The 14280-nt window shown below is 46.4% G+C and overlaps 1 long non-coding RNA gene across 1 annotated transcript in view; it reads left to right on the top strand.

The window, feature by feature from the left end:
- LOC103105366 (uncharacterized) overlaps positions 1–7310 on the top strand; it is a 35272-nt gene extending 27962 nt beyond the window's left edge. Inside the window, exons 2-3 of the long non-coding RNA XR_008917344.1 lie at positions 3134–3308; positions 6622–7310. This is a non-coding gene — a long non-coding RNA (uncharacterized LOC103105366). The remainder of the gene's footprint in view (positions 1–3133; positions 3309–6621) is intronic.
- Positions 7311–14280: the final 6970 nt, after the last annotated feature.

Genomic DNA, 14280 nt, shown 5'->3' with positions numbered 1-14280 from the left:
ATCGAAGCACATGGTCCCACTTGGGGAATGTCTTCTGGTTGGATGGAGAGAATCAGTCAAGCCAGTTCCTAATTTGCCACTTCACTAACAGGTGAATCTAGGCACAGAGAACCCTAGCTAAGCTCTTTGAAAACTTAGTAAGAATTCCATAAAGGGAGAAAAGGAGTTCTTGCAATCAGCTTCTATAACTCCTTTGGTACATGTATTGTCTAAGCTTGAGACCATTCTCCCTTGGATGCTATATGTACTTGTGAGAGTATGTCCCAAAATTTTTTTTGGGGGGAGTATGTTTCTTCTAGGGGATGCTTTTATATCACTTATTTTTTTAAAAAAAATATCACATTAATGAATAAATCTTTCCAAAAGCTAATTAACTCTGGATGGCTGATAATCAATAGGGAGCACACCAGATAGGGGCTTGTAAGTGACAATACCAGAAAAAAAATCCAATCTCTGAGGGTTATCCCTAGGACCTGGAGTCAGCAAGTAGTAGGTAACCCCTGGAGAATTAATCTACCAATGAGAGTGGGAACTGGGAAGTAATCCCAGCTTTGATGCCACCAAGGTAATGGTTGGGGGTGGGGAACAGCTGGGGGGAAGAGAGGGAATCAGAGGAAGTTTCATGGAAAGTATGACATTTATGCTGACTTTTTAAAAAAAACCCTCACCTTTCATTTTGGAGTCAATACTGTGTATTGGCTCCAAGACAGAAGAGTGGTAAGGGCCAGGCAATGGGGGTCAAGTGACTTGGCCAGAGTCACACAGCTGGGAAGTATCTGAGCTCATATTTGAACCTAGGACCTCTTGTCTATGCTGACTTTTTGAAGAAAATTAGGAATTCTAGAAGGTGAAAGTGAGGAGGGAGTAGGTTCCAAACATGGGGTATAGTCAGGGCAAATGTACAGAGATGGGAGAGAGAATGATAATAAGGGAAAAGGAAGTAATGCCTAACAGGATTCATGAAGGAGAGTAATACTTAATAAGATTGGAGAGGTAGATACTTCATATCAATCTACTAATTCCTTTGTCTTCTTGGAAAGCCAGTAGCCTCACAAGGGCATCCCTCCAGGCCCCAAACTCTTCTTCTGAGAGTTCTGGCCCTCCGCCTCCAGCAGATGCTCTGATCACAGAGGTCACACTCTTGACAACAATGTAATTAGGCTAATGGTCTGGCTGTCAGAAACTGAGTGAGTAGCACTGGGGGACAGATCCCCTGGGAAGCATGTAATCAAGGCAGCCACAAGGTTTCAGCTGAAAGGAAGATGCTGGTGTGAAAAGCTGTCTGGAGCTGTCATACCAAGGTACTGGGCTTTCCCAGAAAAAAAAAAACTCTGTCTCTCTCTGACCCTGTCATTATCTGTCTCTCCCTCCCTCTTTCTCTCTCTCTCTCTAACCCTCTTTCTCTATTTCTCTCCTCTTTCCTCTCTTTCTCTCATCTTCTCTGTTTCTCCATCTCTTTTCTATTTCTCTCTCTCCTCTTCATCGCTTCTCTCTCTGTCTCTATCTCTCTTCCTTTCTCCATTTCTCTCTCATCTTTTTTCTCTCTCCATCTCTTTCTCTCTAATCTACTAATCTCTCTCTCTCTCTCTTTCTCTCCTCTCCTCTCTCTCTCTCCCCTTCTCTTCTCTCTCTCTCTCTCTCTCTCTCTCTCTCTCTCTCTCTCTCTCTCTCTCTCTCTCTCTCTCTCTCTCTCTCTCTCTTTCTCTCCTCTCCTCTCTCTCTCTCTCTCCCCTTCTCTTCTCCCCCCCCCCCTCTCTCTCTCTTTCTCCATCTTTTTTTGTCTCAGCTTCTCTGTCTGCCTCTTGTCTATCCTTCCTCTCTCTTTGATGGGTGTTATGTGTGTGTGTGTGGGTACAGGATGGTGGAAAAAGACACCAGGGGAACAGAGCTTCCACAGACTTGTTAACACAGTAGCAAAGAGAAAACAGTGCCTGCTCAGAATGGCCCTTTGCAGATGTTCCTCCTTCTTCCCCACGCCCACCACCCTTTTGGGAATTCACTGTTCCAACTGCCTCTCAGTCCCAGCACATCCCTCTGCTTGGTGTGTGTTTACTGCTGTGGGTAATTGGGAGAGTGGGAGACCAGCTGGCTGCTGTCCAAGGTCCCAAACAATAGGAACACAGCTATTGTTTTATTCCAACTATGCAGCTATTCTCCCAGGCTTGGCTTCTCCTCCCTCTTCCCAGGTCCCACCCCCACCCTCTCTCCCCTTCTCTCCTTTCCCCTGCAAGGGCATTTATTTAGCTTACAGTGGTGAGCCAGCAGATTCAGTAGGAAAATATCCAACTTGGGGCTTGCTCACTTAGTCATCTGCCTACAGCAGGGCATCCAGCTGCCCGGGCGAACCCAAGGCCCTTCATGTGACTGGCTCATTAGGATTAAATATTTATAGAAAGCCATAAATGCATAGAGCCCCACGCAATAAATAAGAGCAGGGCCAGAAATGCCGCCGCCTCAGCTCCCTGAGGAGCCTCCAGTCGAAAGGCAGGAAGCAGCTTCAGGACACACCAGGCAGCAAGGCATCCGCTAGTCCTAGGAACTTATTGGTCCATGGAATTGAGCTCTTGACTCTAATACAGCCTTGAACTGTTTTCTGGCTGTTTCAGAAGTTTGCCTTGTTGCACTCCCCCCAAAGGTGAACTCCTTCGAAGCTAAGACTTCTTTCCATCTTTTTTTTGTCCTTCCTTCCTTCCCACCCTCCAGGACTTAGCAAGTATCAGGTAAACAAGGATCCCTCCAAGCTCTGGCATTCCAGTATGCTCTAAGAACATATTATCTCATCTATGTAGATATTTCCACCCATGACAGAGATTACAACTCAGTAGGCTTGTCCCTGCCCTTTGTAACTGCTCTCCTTGTCTTTCCACAAGTTTGTCTCTGTGATCCACCAGGAGTCTTCTTCATATTCTCTTTCAGTTGCATGGCTGCCAAGGGCTATCCATTGGTCAATTCTTGTTTTTGTTATGTGACGGCCCACCTTTCCTCCAGTCATATATAGTTTGATGACCTCCTTTATGCTATTTCTGCATTACAAAATGTGGTGCAGACTGCTCCCACCTACCACGTGCCCTTTCAGTGATTATCAATTTCAGTTCTTTGGTGACTGGTGGTTTTTTTCTTCTGTGACTTGTAGCCTTCAAGCACATGGAGGGATATTGTTATTCAAAAGATGGGCCTGATCATTTGAAGAACAGTTGAACAAATCATGGCTTATGGATGTTGGAGAATACCACTGTGCTCTAAGAAATGGCAAATATGAGGAATACAGAGAAGCATGGGAAGACTTACATGAACTGATGCAAAGAGAGGTAAGCTGAGCTAGGAAGACAATATATTCAAAGAGAACAACCGGGTAAATTGAAAGGACAATCATCACCAAATAAGGGAAACTGAGTGTTATAAAAGTATAAAGACTAACCCTAACTCCAAAGCATAGACATGAGAAGATGCCTTCCCTCATTCTTTGTGTGTCAGGACCTTTGCATATAACATCATATTTAAAAAATGATACTGATGGTATTGCTGAATTTTTTTTCTTTTCTTCCTCTTAAAAAAGTTTTGTTATAATGAGTGACTTTGAGAAGGGGAGGGATACAGAGGGAAATCTAAATGATGTAAAAATAAAACTTTCAATAAAAACCCATTTTTTTTTCATGGAGACACTTGGGAAAGTTAAGAGAACTTTTCAGTCTCAAAAAGACAAGAAGATCTCCAAGTACCTCTTGCTGGTCGACTCTGGGACCCCAGCAATGTGCTGTCCAATTGCACTAAGATGCGTGCACTGATAAGCCCTTGATAAATACTTGAGGATGAACTTGTTCCCTGGAACCCACCACTATTTTTAGGAAGTGGAAGGCATTTATTTCTTGTGGCTGAGCTATCTTTGTGTTTAGAAGCAAAGCACTCAGAAATAAAATAAAAATTTAATTTAATTAAAAATTAAATGAGAGAGAGAGACAGAGAGAGAGAGGCAAAGCACTGATAGTTTCCTTTAAGAACAGTGCAGAGTGGGAGCACCTAGGTGGCTCACTCAGTGATTTGAGAGCCAGGCCTGAAGACAGAGGTGTTCTGGGTTCAAATTTGGCCTCATATAGTACTGTGAGGATATATGAAGGAATCTAAAGACAAATTAGGTCCACTGAGGAAAAGCCAAATTAATATGACTCATTTTCATGAGTCATGAAAATGATTATGATCATGATTATGCCATGTTATATGGAAAGTCTTTACCCAAAACATTTCTAAGGTATTTCTACAAACCCAAGCAATTGAGGAATATTGACAATAACTTGGGGATTTACAGGAATCAGGGGAAAAGAGAGTCTGGGTCATGTGGCCATGACATTACAGAAGCCTTTTTGCTCATCAAAATAATGAACAGTTTCAAGGATTATTTTGCCAGAGGCTTTTCACGTGATGTCTTTATTTGTGTTACAGCTACACAGTACTTTTTGAGCTGCTATTTTGAGATCTCAGCCCTGCCAGGGAATCCCAGGCAACCTCATAAGTATGTCTTTATGGCTGCTTTTCCTCAGTGGACCTAATTTGTCTTTAGGTTCCTTCATATAACCTCACACAATAGCTAGCTGTATGACCCTGGGCAAGTCACTTAACCTCCATCGCCCAGCCCTTATTGCTCTTCTGCCTTGGAACCAATACTTAGTATTAATTCTAAGACAGAAGGGAAGGGTTTTAAGGGGGAAAAAAAAAGAACCTGTTATGGAGGCAGCTCATTAACTCAGTAGATAGAGAGCTAGGCCTAGGGTCAAGAGGACCTGAGTTCAAATATGACCTCAAATACTGTCTAGGTATATGACCCTGAGAAAATCATTTAACCCCCATTGCCTAGCTCTTGCCTCACTTCCATCTTAGAATTCATTTTAGCTACTATATGTTTTGTTTGTACTATGTATTTATTCTAAGTTTTTTAATAAAACTAATATATCATGTATTCTCCCAACCTCCCAAAAAGACAGAAGACAAGGGTTAAAAAAAAAAACAAAAACAAAAAATCAAGGAGGGATATTTAGGTTGATATAGAGGAAAACTCCCATAGAATTGTATTTGTTTAAGCATGGTAGGAAGATAACTTGATTTGGGCTGGGGAAAATTTCATTCTGTCATTTCTATGGAGAGAAGCTTTATTTCTTTTTTCGGTCTATATCTGTGAATCTATCTAAACCTTCCTTCAACTTAAAAAAAATGGTTTTTTTTTTTCAATCAGCAAAAATTTGCCTTCTCTCTGGACCTCCTCTCCCATCCCAAATCCATCCCCCGAATTGAGAATGAAAGAACAAAATCCCTGTTGCAAATATATATAGTCAAATAGAACAAATTCTTCAGTGGCCATGTTGAAAAAAAAATATACCTCCTTCTATACTCTAAATCCTTCACCTTTCTATAAGGAAGTGGGCACCATGTTTCATTATTAGCCCTGTGGAATCCTGATTGATCATTCTGCTGATCCCTAATTCTTTCAGTTATTTGTTTTTATCATATTGTTGTTTATTGCATGAATTGTGCTCCTGGTTCTGATTATTTCGCATTGTATCAGTTCATGTAAGTTTTCCCAGGTTTCTCTGAGACTCTCTTCATCATTTTTTTGGCACGATGGTATCCCAAGACATTTATATTCCATACCTTGTTCAGCATTTCTTTTCTTAAACCTTACTTTTCACTCTGTTCACCTTTTATGAGTGGAAACATTAGGAACTGCTTCTCCTCTCTAAACCTTACTTTCCTCATCTATAAAAATGAGGGTTTCTGGTCTCTTCCAGCTCTGCTATCACTCTTCTAAGGCCCCTTTCAGCTCTCACATTCATTGTTTGGAAACTCCTCTTATCTCTGGCATTCCTTGTTTTTAGTCCCTTTTCATCCTTGATATTCCAAGTTATAAGGACACTCCCAGTTCTGACACTCCTTGTTTTTCTTTTAGATCCTTACCTTTTGTCTTGGAATCAATACTGTATATTGGTTCCAAGGCAGAAGAGTAGTAAGGGCTAGGCAATGGGAGTTAAATGACTTGACCAGGGTCATACATCTAGGAAGTGTCTGAGTCCACATTTGAACCCAGGACCCGCCATCTCTAGGCTTTGATCTTTATCCAGGGAGCTGCCTAGACATTCTGTTATAAGCTCCATCCCTGTTCTGACATTCCCTGTTCCAAGGTCCCTCCCTGCTCTGCCATTTTGTTTTTGTGATTTGGAGCTCACTGCTCATTGTCTACAAACTTTTGTTTGTCATTAGCCTTCTCTCAAACTTCTGTCATGGGTGGAAATATCTACATAGATGAGATATGTTTTTAGGGCTGGGAGGGATCCTTGGGTACCTAATACTTGCTAAGTCCTGGAGGGTGGGAAGGAAGGACAAAAATGGAAGATTTTGCAATGGCCCTTTGGTTTCTTCATCCATTTAGAGAATCATAGAATTTAGAGCTGACCAGGACCTCAGAGTCCATCTACTCTAATCTGGACCTGAACACGAATCCCATCCATTAAAATCTGTCCCATGACAAATGGCTGTGCAAACTCTGCTTAAAGATTTCTAGCTGGGAGGAATCCCCTCCCTACCAAACCAAACTGGGGCAGTCCTAACCGGAGTCCTTTCTTCCGTCAAACCTAGATTGGTCTCTCTGAAACTCCATCCATTGCTGGGCTCTCTGGGGCCGAGGAGAACCAAGCTAACCTTTCCTCCAGGAGGACAGCCTTTGAAGCATCAGAAGACGGCGATCACGGTCGAAGCCTGAGTCCTCCTTTCCCTGGGAGCCAGAGCAAGAAGGTGGGGAGTGGAGTGTGGATGGAAAGCAGAATGGAGAGGAAACTTGGGATGGTGATGGTGTCCCGTTATCCCAGAGGGAGGGACCGAATCCTCCAAGCCTTCCGTGGTCTCTTCTCTGATGCTTGAGGACCTCATGTCCGATGTGACCCACTTCATGATGGGTAGCATGGGACTGGACTTGGATTTAGCTAGAAGACCGGGGTTCGAATCTTGGCTAGGGGACCCCAGGCAAATCGCCCCATTCTCATCTGTCCAATTGGGAGCTTGGGCTTGTTTGACGGCTTACATTCCTTTCACATCTGGATCAAGGCGCCTCAGAATCCCCAGATTCCCCCAAAGCCCCGAGCTGGGGCTGCTTCCAGCAGAAAGCCTTTTCTGCTCTTCCCCAGTGCGACAGCCTCAAACGCTGCCCGATCATTTTCAGGAATGAAATTGAACCTCCTCACCAGGGCACGTGCGTGTCTCCACGGAGAGAGCAGACGCGGCCCCATTCTTGTCGGGTATCCTGATGCTCAATAAATACTTGTTGATTGATGGGTTATATTTATTCTGTCCAGTCTTGCAGAAGCTGGCGAAATGTAGAGTCGCCTCCCTGCTAGAATGGGAGCTCCCTGAAGGTAGGGGCTGCTCTCTTTGGCTTGGCTTTGTGTCCCCAGTGCCTGGCACATAGGATTGTTGGTCCTTCGTTTCAGAGGGGACCAGTGATACCCTGACTTGCTCGTGAACTGGATTGAAGGCAGGCAGAGTTGTATGGAGTCTCACTCTTCAGAATCATCCAAGTCCAGTGGCAAGATGAAAGCCTGGCACATAGTAGGCCCTTAGTAAATGATTCTTTTTTTTTTTAATTTATTTTTTTAAATCCTCACCTTCTATCTTAGGATCAATTCCATGTATTGGTTCCAAGGCAGAAGAGTGGTAAGGGCTAGGCAATGGGGGTTAAGTGACTTGCCCAGGGTCACACAGCTAGGATGTGTCTAAAGCCATTTTAATTTTAATCCCTTCTCCTCCATCTCAGAATCAATACTGGGTAATGGTTCCAAGGCAGAAGAGTGGTAAGGGCTAGGCAATGGGGGTGAAGTGACTTGCCCAGGGTCACACAGCTGGGAAGTGTCTGAGGCCAGATTTGAACCCAGGATCTTCCCCTCTGGCTCTCAAGCCTCTGAGTTAGCTGGCCCTCTGATTCTGCCTTATAGTGCATTTGTGATTTTTCTTTCCTCAACACACACACACACACACACACACACACACACACACACACACACGTGCATGCATGCACACGCAGAGTCACCCTTATTTGCACCCAGGAGGCGGGGTGCCCCCTGAAAATCGGTTGCTTGTGTCCGCTGATGGTTTTCGCTTTGGAGCTGCATTCTGGAAGAGTGGGGACATCTCCAGTGGGTGAGGGAAAGAGAGAAACAAATCTCGTTGAGAGGGAGAACCGAGGGCAGCCTGGAGCAGTTCTCTTGCCAAGGAAGAGTCAGCTTGTAACAGGAAGAAGGTGCAGCCAGTGCCAGCAGAAGAAAGCCCTCTGGGTACGTGAGCTTCGGCGCGGCACCTTCTGTTAAGTGTTCTGTCTGCAGCGATCCCCAGGGAACCCCGCGCTGGATGGGAAGCAGGAGGCCAGGACTTCCCCCTCCCCCGGAGCCTTGAAGGACATCTCCTCAAGGGACCCTTCTAGTTCAAGCTGTCCTCTCCTCTTTCCTGGATTACTGTAATGGCCTTCTTCTTCCTCCTCCTCCTCCTCCTCTTCCTCTTCTTTATCCTTACCTTCCATTTTATTTTATTTTTGTTTTTTTATATAATTGGCTCCCTCCATCATCCTGTACATCTTATTTTATTTTTTATTTTTTTCCCCCATTTGAATAAGTTTATTTAGTCAATTTAGAACACGAGTCCTTGGTTACAATAATCACTTTATTTCCCTCCCTCCCCTCCCCCCACCCTTCCTGCAGCCGACATGCAATTTCATTGGGTACGACTTGTCTTACCTTCCATCTTAGAATCAATACTAGGTGTGGGTTTCAAGACAGAAGAGTGACAAGGGCCGGACAAAGGTAAGTGACTGGCCCAGGGTCACCCAGCTAGGAAGGGTCAGACCAGATTGGAACCCAGGACCTCCCCTCTTTAGGCCTGGCTCTCCATCCGCCGAACCCCCCAGCTGCTCCCTGGGAAGAGCCTGCCAATGAATTGTTCTCTTCGCACTTAGCCTCCTCCCTCTTTAAAGCACCCTCCAACCTGCTGCCAAGTGACTAACTCGAGGCTCTGACCAAGGCCTTCCCCTGCCTGAGAAGCTCCAGCTCGCCCCCGGCTCTCCCTAGAGCCCCCCATTAGCACTGAAAGCCCGGCGCATTCCGGCTCTAATGGCTCTCGGCAGCCCATCGTGCATCGCTCCCCTCCGCTAATCTGCGCCCTGGGCCAGCTGGCCCGGCTGTCGTACCTGCTGTTCCACCTCCGTGCCCTGGGCCGGCCTTGGGATGCCCAGCGGCCCAGCTGCCCCCAGCTCCAGCGCTCGCCTCTGTGCTGTTGTGCCGGCCTGTGTGACTCTGGGACCCCATCTGGGGTTTTCTTGGCAGAGGTACTGCGCGGCTTTGCTGTGACCTTCTCTGGCTCCTGGAGGAGGAAACCGAGGCACACAGGCTGAAGAGGCTTGCCCAGGCTCACACAGCTAGCTCACCATCCCCTTCTCTGATGTATTTGACAGAGGAGGAAACGGAGGCACACAGGCTGAAGAGGCTTGCCCAGGCTCACACAGCTAGCTCACCATCCCCTTCTCCGATGTATTTGACAGAGGAGGAAACCGAGGCACACAGGCTGAAGAGGCTTGCCCAGGCTCACACAGCTAGCTCACCATCCCCTTCTCTGATGTATTTGACAGAGGAGGAAACGGAGGCACACAGGCTGAAGAGGCTTGCCCAGGCTCACACAGCTAGCTCACCATCCCCTTCTCCGATGTATTTGACAGAGGAGGAAACTGAGGCACACAGGCTGAAGAGGCTTGCCCAGGCTCACACAGCTGGCTCACCATCCCCTTCTCCAAAGTATTTGACAGAGGAGGAAACGGAGGCACACAGGCTGAAGAGGCTTGCCCAGGCTCACACAGCTAGCTCACCATCCCCTTCTCCAAAGTGTTTGACAGAGGAGGAAACCGAGGCACACAGGCTGAAGGGACTTGCCCAGGCTCACACAGCTAGCTCACCATCCCCTTCTCCAAAGTGTTTGACAGAGGAGGAAACCGAGGCACACAGGCTGAAGAGGCTTGCCCAGGCTCACACAGCTAGCTCACCATCCCCTTCTCCAAAGTGTTTGACAGAGGAGGAAACCGAGGCACACAGGCTGAAGAGGCTTGCCCAGGCTCACACAGCTAGCTCACCATCCCCTTCTCCAATGTATTTGACAGAGGAGGAAACCGAGGCACACAGGCTGAAGAGGCTTGCCCAGGCTCACACAGCTAGCTCACCATCCCCTTCTCCAATGTATTTGACAGAGGAGGAAACCGAGGCACACAGGCTGAAGAGGCTTGCCCAGGCTCACACAGCTAGCTCACCATCCCCTTCTCCAATGTATTTGACAGAGGAGGAAACCGAGGCACACAGGGTGAAGGGGCTTGCCCAGGCTCACACAGCTAGCTCACCATCCCCTTCTCCAATGTATTTGACAGAGGAGGAAACCGAGGCACACAGGGTGAAGGGACTTGGCCAGGCTCACACAGCTAGCTCACCATCCCCTTCTCCAATGTGTTTGACAGAGGAGGAAACCGAGGCACACAGGCTGAAGAGGCTTGCCCAGGCTCACACAGCTAGCTTACCATCCCCTTCTCCAATGTATTTGACAGAGGAGGAAACCGAGGCACACAGGGTGAAGGGGCTTGCCCAGGCTCACACAGCTAGCTCACCATCCCCTTCTCCAATGTATTTGACAGAGGAGGAAACCGAGGCACACAGGCCAAAGAGACTTGCCCAGGGTCATGGAGCTAGTAAGTGTCCGAGGCTGGATTTGAACTCAGGAAGAGGAACCTTCCTGACTCCAGGCTCAGTGCTCTATCCATTAAGCCACCTAACTGCCCTGAGTTGTTGTTCAGTCACGTCCAATTCGTCTTGAACTTCTCTGGGGTCTTCTTGGCCAAGATACCAGACTGGTTTGCCATTCCTTCTGCAGTGAATTAAGGCAAACGTCTCCCTCCACGGCCCAGGAATGCAGGCCCTGGCCCTATTTGCCTCAGGACTTGTTCCCTCATTTTAGGAGAAGGAGATTTCTACGGAAGCTACAGCCTTGGGCCTTTGGGAAGATCAGGAAGGCCGGCCAGCCAGGCCCAGGACGCCAGGAGGCGAGTCACTGCTCGGCTGGTGGCCAGCCCAGCATCGGTGCCCAAAGGCTCCTCAGGACCCCGGTCTGCGCCCCATGAGACGAGAACTCGTCTTTCATCAGTCACGCCGGAGTGTGAGCTTGAGGGGGGACCGGTGATAGGGAGAAGCTGCTTGAAGTCTGAGCCTGCTTTCCCCAGAGACTGGGGTGCTCAAAGGAACAGGGCACCCCTAAAGTAGGAAAGGAGAGCGTTTGCAATCGCCTTCTTGCTGTATTTTACAAATAATCATCTTTTTCCAAAAAGCTAACTAGGTGGTTCAGTGGATAGAAAGGCAGGCCTAGAGGTAAGAGGTCCTGGGTTCAAAACTGACCTCAGACCTGGACAAGTCACTTAACCCCAGTTGCAGAGCCCTTACTGCGCTTCTGCCTTGGAACTTATACTTAGTTTTGATTCTAGGACAAAAAAAAGCTAGCTGATAATAAATGGTTAAATGGAACTGGGGTTCCATGCACCAGTGGGGTACACTGTGTTCAGTGGCAAATAGTGGGAATGGGGGTTCAGCAAATATTAAGAGAGAAGAGACATCCTAGCCTATTAGAGACATCCCTTGAATCTCGAGGGGAGATATGATTGTCCTGGCTCTGAGTAGTGAGCCCAGAGGCTTTCAATTAGGAAACAGACCCAAAGGGGGAAATGACTTACTTAAGGCCACACAGTAATAGAGGTGGATTGCCATGCAATCGAATTTGATTGGAAAACTTCTATCCTAGAATTAATGTGCTCCCTGAAGAATGGATAATTGATCATTAGTCCTAGGAGGGTGGCGGAATGACCTACAATGGGGTCTTCCATCTTTACTCGATATATAGATATGTGTGTATATGTACTACATGTATTATATATTACATATAATGTGTACATGTTATATCTAATTTATACATATTATATAATGTGTATATATTATTATTAGAAAGATGGATGGATGAATGGACAGATGAATGGATAGACAGGATAGACAGACAGACAGGCAGGTAAATAGATAGACAGATGAACAGATAGATGGATAGATAGATCAGTAGACAGATAGACATATAGACAGACAGATAGATAGTTGCATGGATGAATGGATGGATGGATAGATGGATACATGGAAGGATAGATGATTAGGTAGGTAGGTAGACAGGCAGGATTGACAGACAGACAGATAAATAGACAGATGGATAGATAGACAGATGATAGATGGATGGATGGATGGATATATGGATGGATAGATGGTTAGACAGATAGATAGACAGGATAGACAGACAGAAGGAAAGACAGATAAAAAGATAGACAGATGGATAGATAGATGATAGATGGATGGATGGATAGATGGATACATGTATGGATAGATGGTTAGATAGATAGATAGACAGGATAGACAGACAGAAGGAAAGAGACAGATAAATAAATAGACAGACATAGATGGATACATAGATGGATGGATGGATGGATGGATGGATGGACACATGGATGGATAGATGTTTAGGTAGATAGATAGGTTAGACAGTACAGAGATAAATAGTCATGGATAGACAGATGGATAGATGGATAGATAGATGGTAATAGATAGATGGGTAGAGAGTTTCTCCATCAAGAGAATGGAATAGCTGCCTATCCTTCCTATTTCACAGGAAGGTGATGAGTCAAAATGAAGTCAGTCTGTAAGTCAGTCAATTGACAAGCATTTATTAAGCACTCACTGTTATGCTAGGCACTGGGCTAAGAATTAGAAATACAAAGAAATAGCCCCCAAAGCTCACATTCTAATGGGGGAGACAACATCTAAGTCATTGAGTGCACACAAAAAATAAACAGAGTGGATGACAAGTAATCCCTGAGGGAAAGCATTAGTAGATGGGGGAACCAGAAAGACCTTCATTCTAATGAAGGAGACAACATGTCCATATCTAGGAATATGTGATATATATTCAAATTCAACTTTGATGAAGCCCCTACTATGTACCAGGCATTGCGCTAAGTGCTCAGGCTACAAAAAGGGGTAAAAGACAGTCCCGCCCTCAAGGAGTCCATAAGCTAATGGTCACCAGAGGCTTGCACGAGATAAACAGAGTGAAATCTCAGAGAGATTGGGGGAATAGGAGTAATTGGGGGAATAGGAAAGACCTGCATTCTAATGGGAGAAACAACACGTAAATCTAGAATATATCCAGATACGGAAATAATTTGAGAGAGGAAGTTGTTATGAGATAAGTGGACCAGAAAAAGGGCTCCCAGCCTAGTCTTACAGAAAGCTCTGAAAGGTGGAGGCAAAGGGGCAGGGCCTCGAGGCCTCTGGGAGTTTGGAGATGGGCTGTCATGGTGGGCCAGAAGCTGTCGGGAGGTCGACGCTGCTGCGGATGGAGGGGGGGGCTTTTGAAACATCCTCGGTTCAGTACAGATGCAAGGTGGGCGTATTATTGCTGTAACTGCCAATGAGTCATACCTCACCACTTCGAGGAGCATATTGGCTTCGTCTTTTTATCAACTCATCGATCAATAAACATTTTACGAAGTCACCTTGCTAAGCATTTATTAAACATGTACGATGCGCCGTGCCCAGGTGCCAAGCTCTGGGGCTACACAGAAAGGTAGAGGATGGGTCTTTTCCTCCCCAAACTCCTAACCCAATGGGGAGAGATGAGTTCTTTAAGGCCTGCTAGGGTTCAGGAGCTGGGGACGACAACCCATTGCTTTCGCTTTCTCAGAGCCCCCACTCTCTTGGGCTGCCTCTGCATTTTCAGAACAGATGTGAGGGGGCCTGTGAAAGGGACCCTTTCCCTCTCCCAGCGAACCCCGCACAGGATGGAGGGAGAAATGTGTATATGTAGCAGGGATGGGATGCAATCAGGCGGGAGGGGGATTGTTTCCCTCCTGATTTCCCACACGCATCTCCCACCCACCAGCTTTGTGCTGGTCCAGGTGGATCTCAGCTGGTCTCTGGGAAGGAAGGGGGCCACAGGGGACAAGGTTTGGACCTGGAACCAGTGGGTCTGAGCTCTTTGGCTTATCACTTGCTCTCCCACAGTCTTGGAAGCAGATTAGGAAACTCTTAACTTTGAGATCTCATTTTATCAAATAAGGAAGGGCTCTACTGGGAGAGTAGGGGTGAGGGTGGGTCACACACTTATTTTTTCCATTTGCTAACTGATTAGAAGGTC

Source organism: Monodelphis domestica, chromosome 3 (assembly GCF_027887165.1).
Source record: "Monodelphis domestica isolate mMonDom1 chromosome 3, mMonDom1.pri, whole genome shotgun sequence".
NCBI lineage: Eukaryota > Metazoa > Chordata > Mammalia > Didelphimorphia > Didelphidae > Monodelphis > Monodelphis domestica.
Note: the sequence above shows the minus strand (reverse complement) of the source record. Positions and strands in the feature narration are given on the sequence as shown.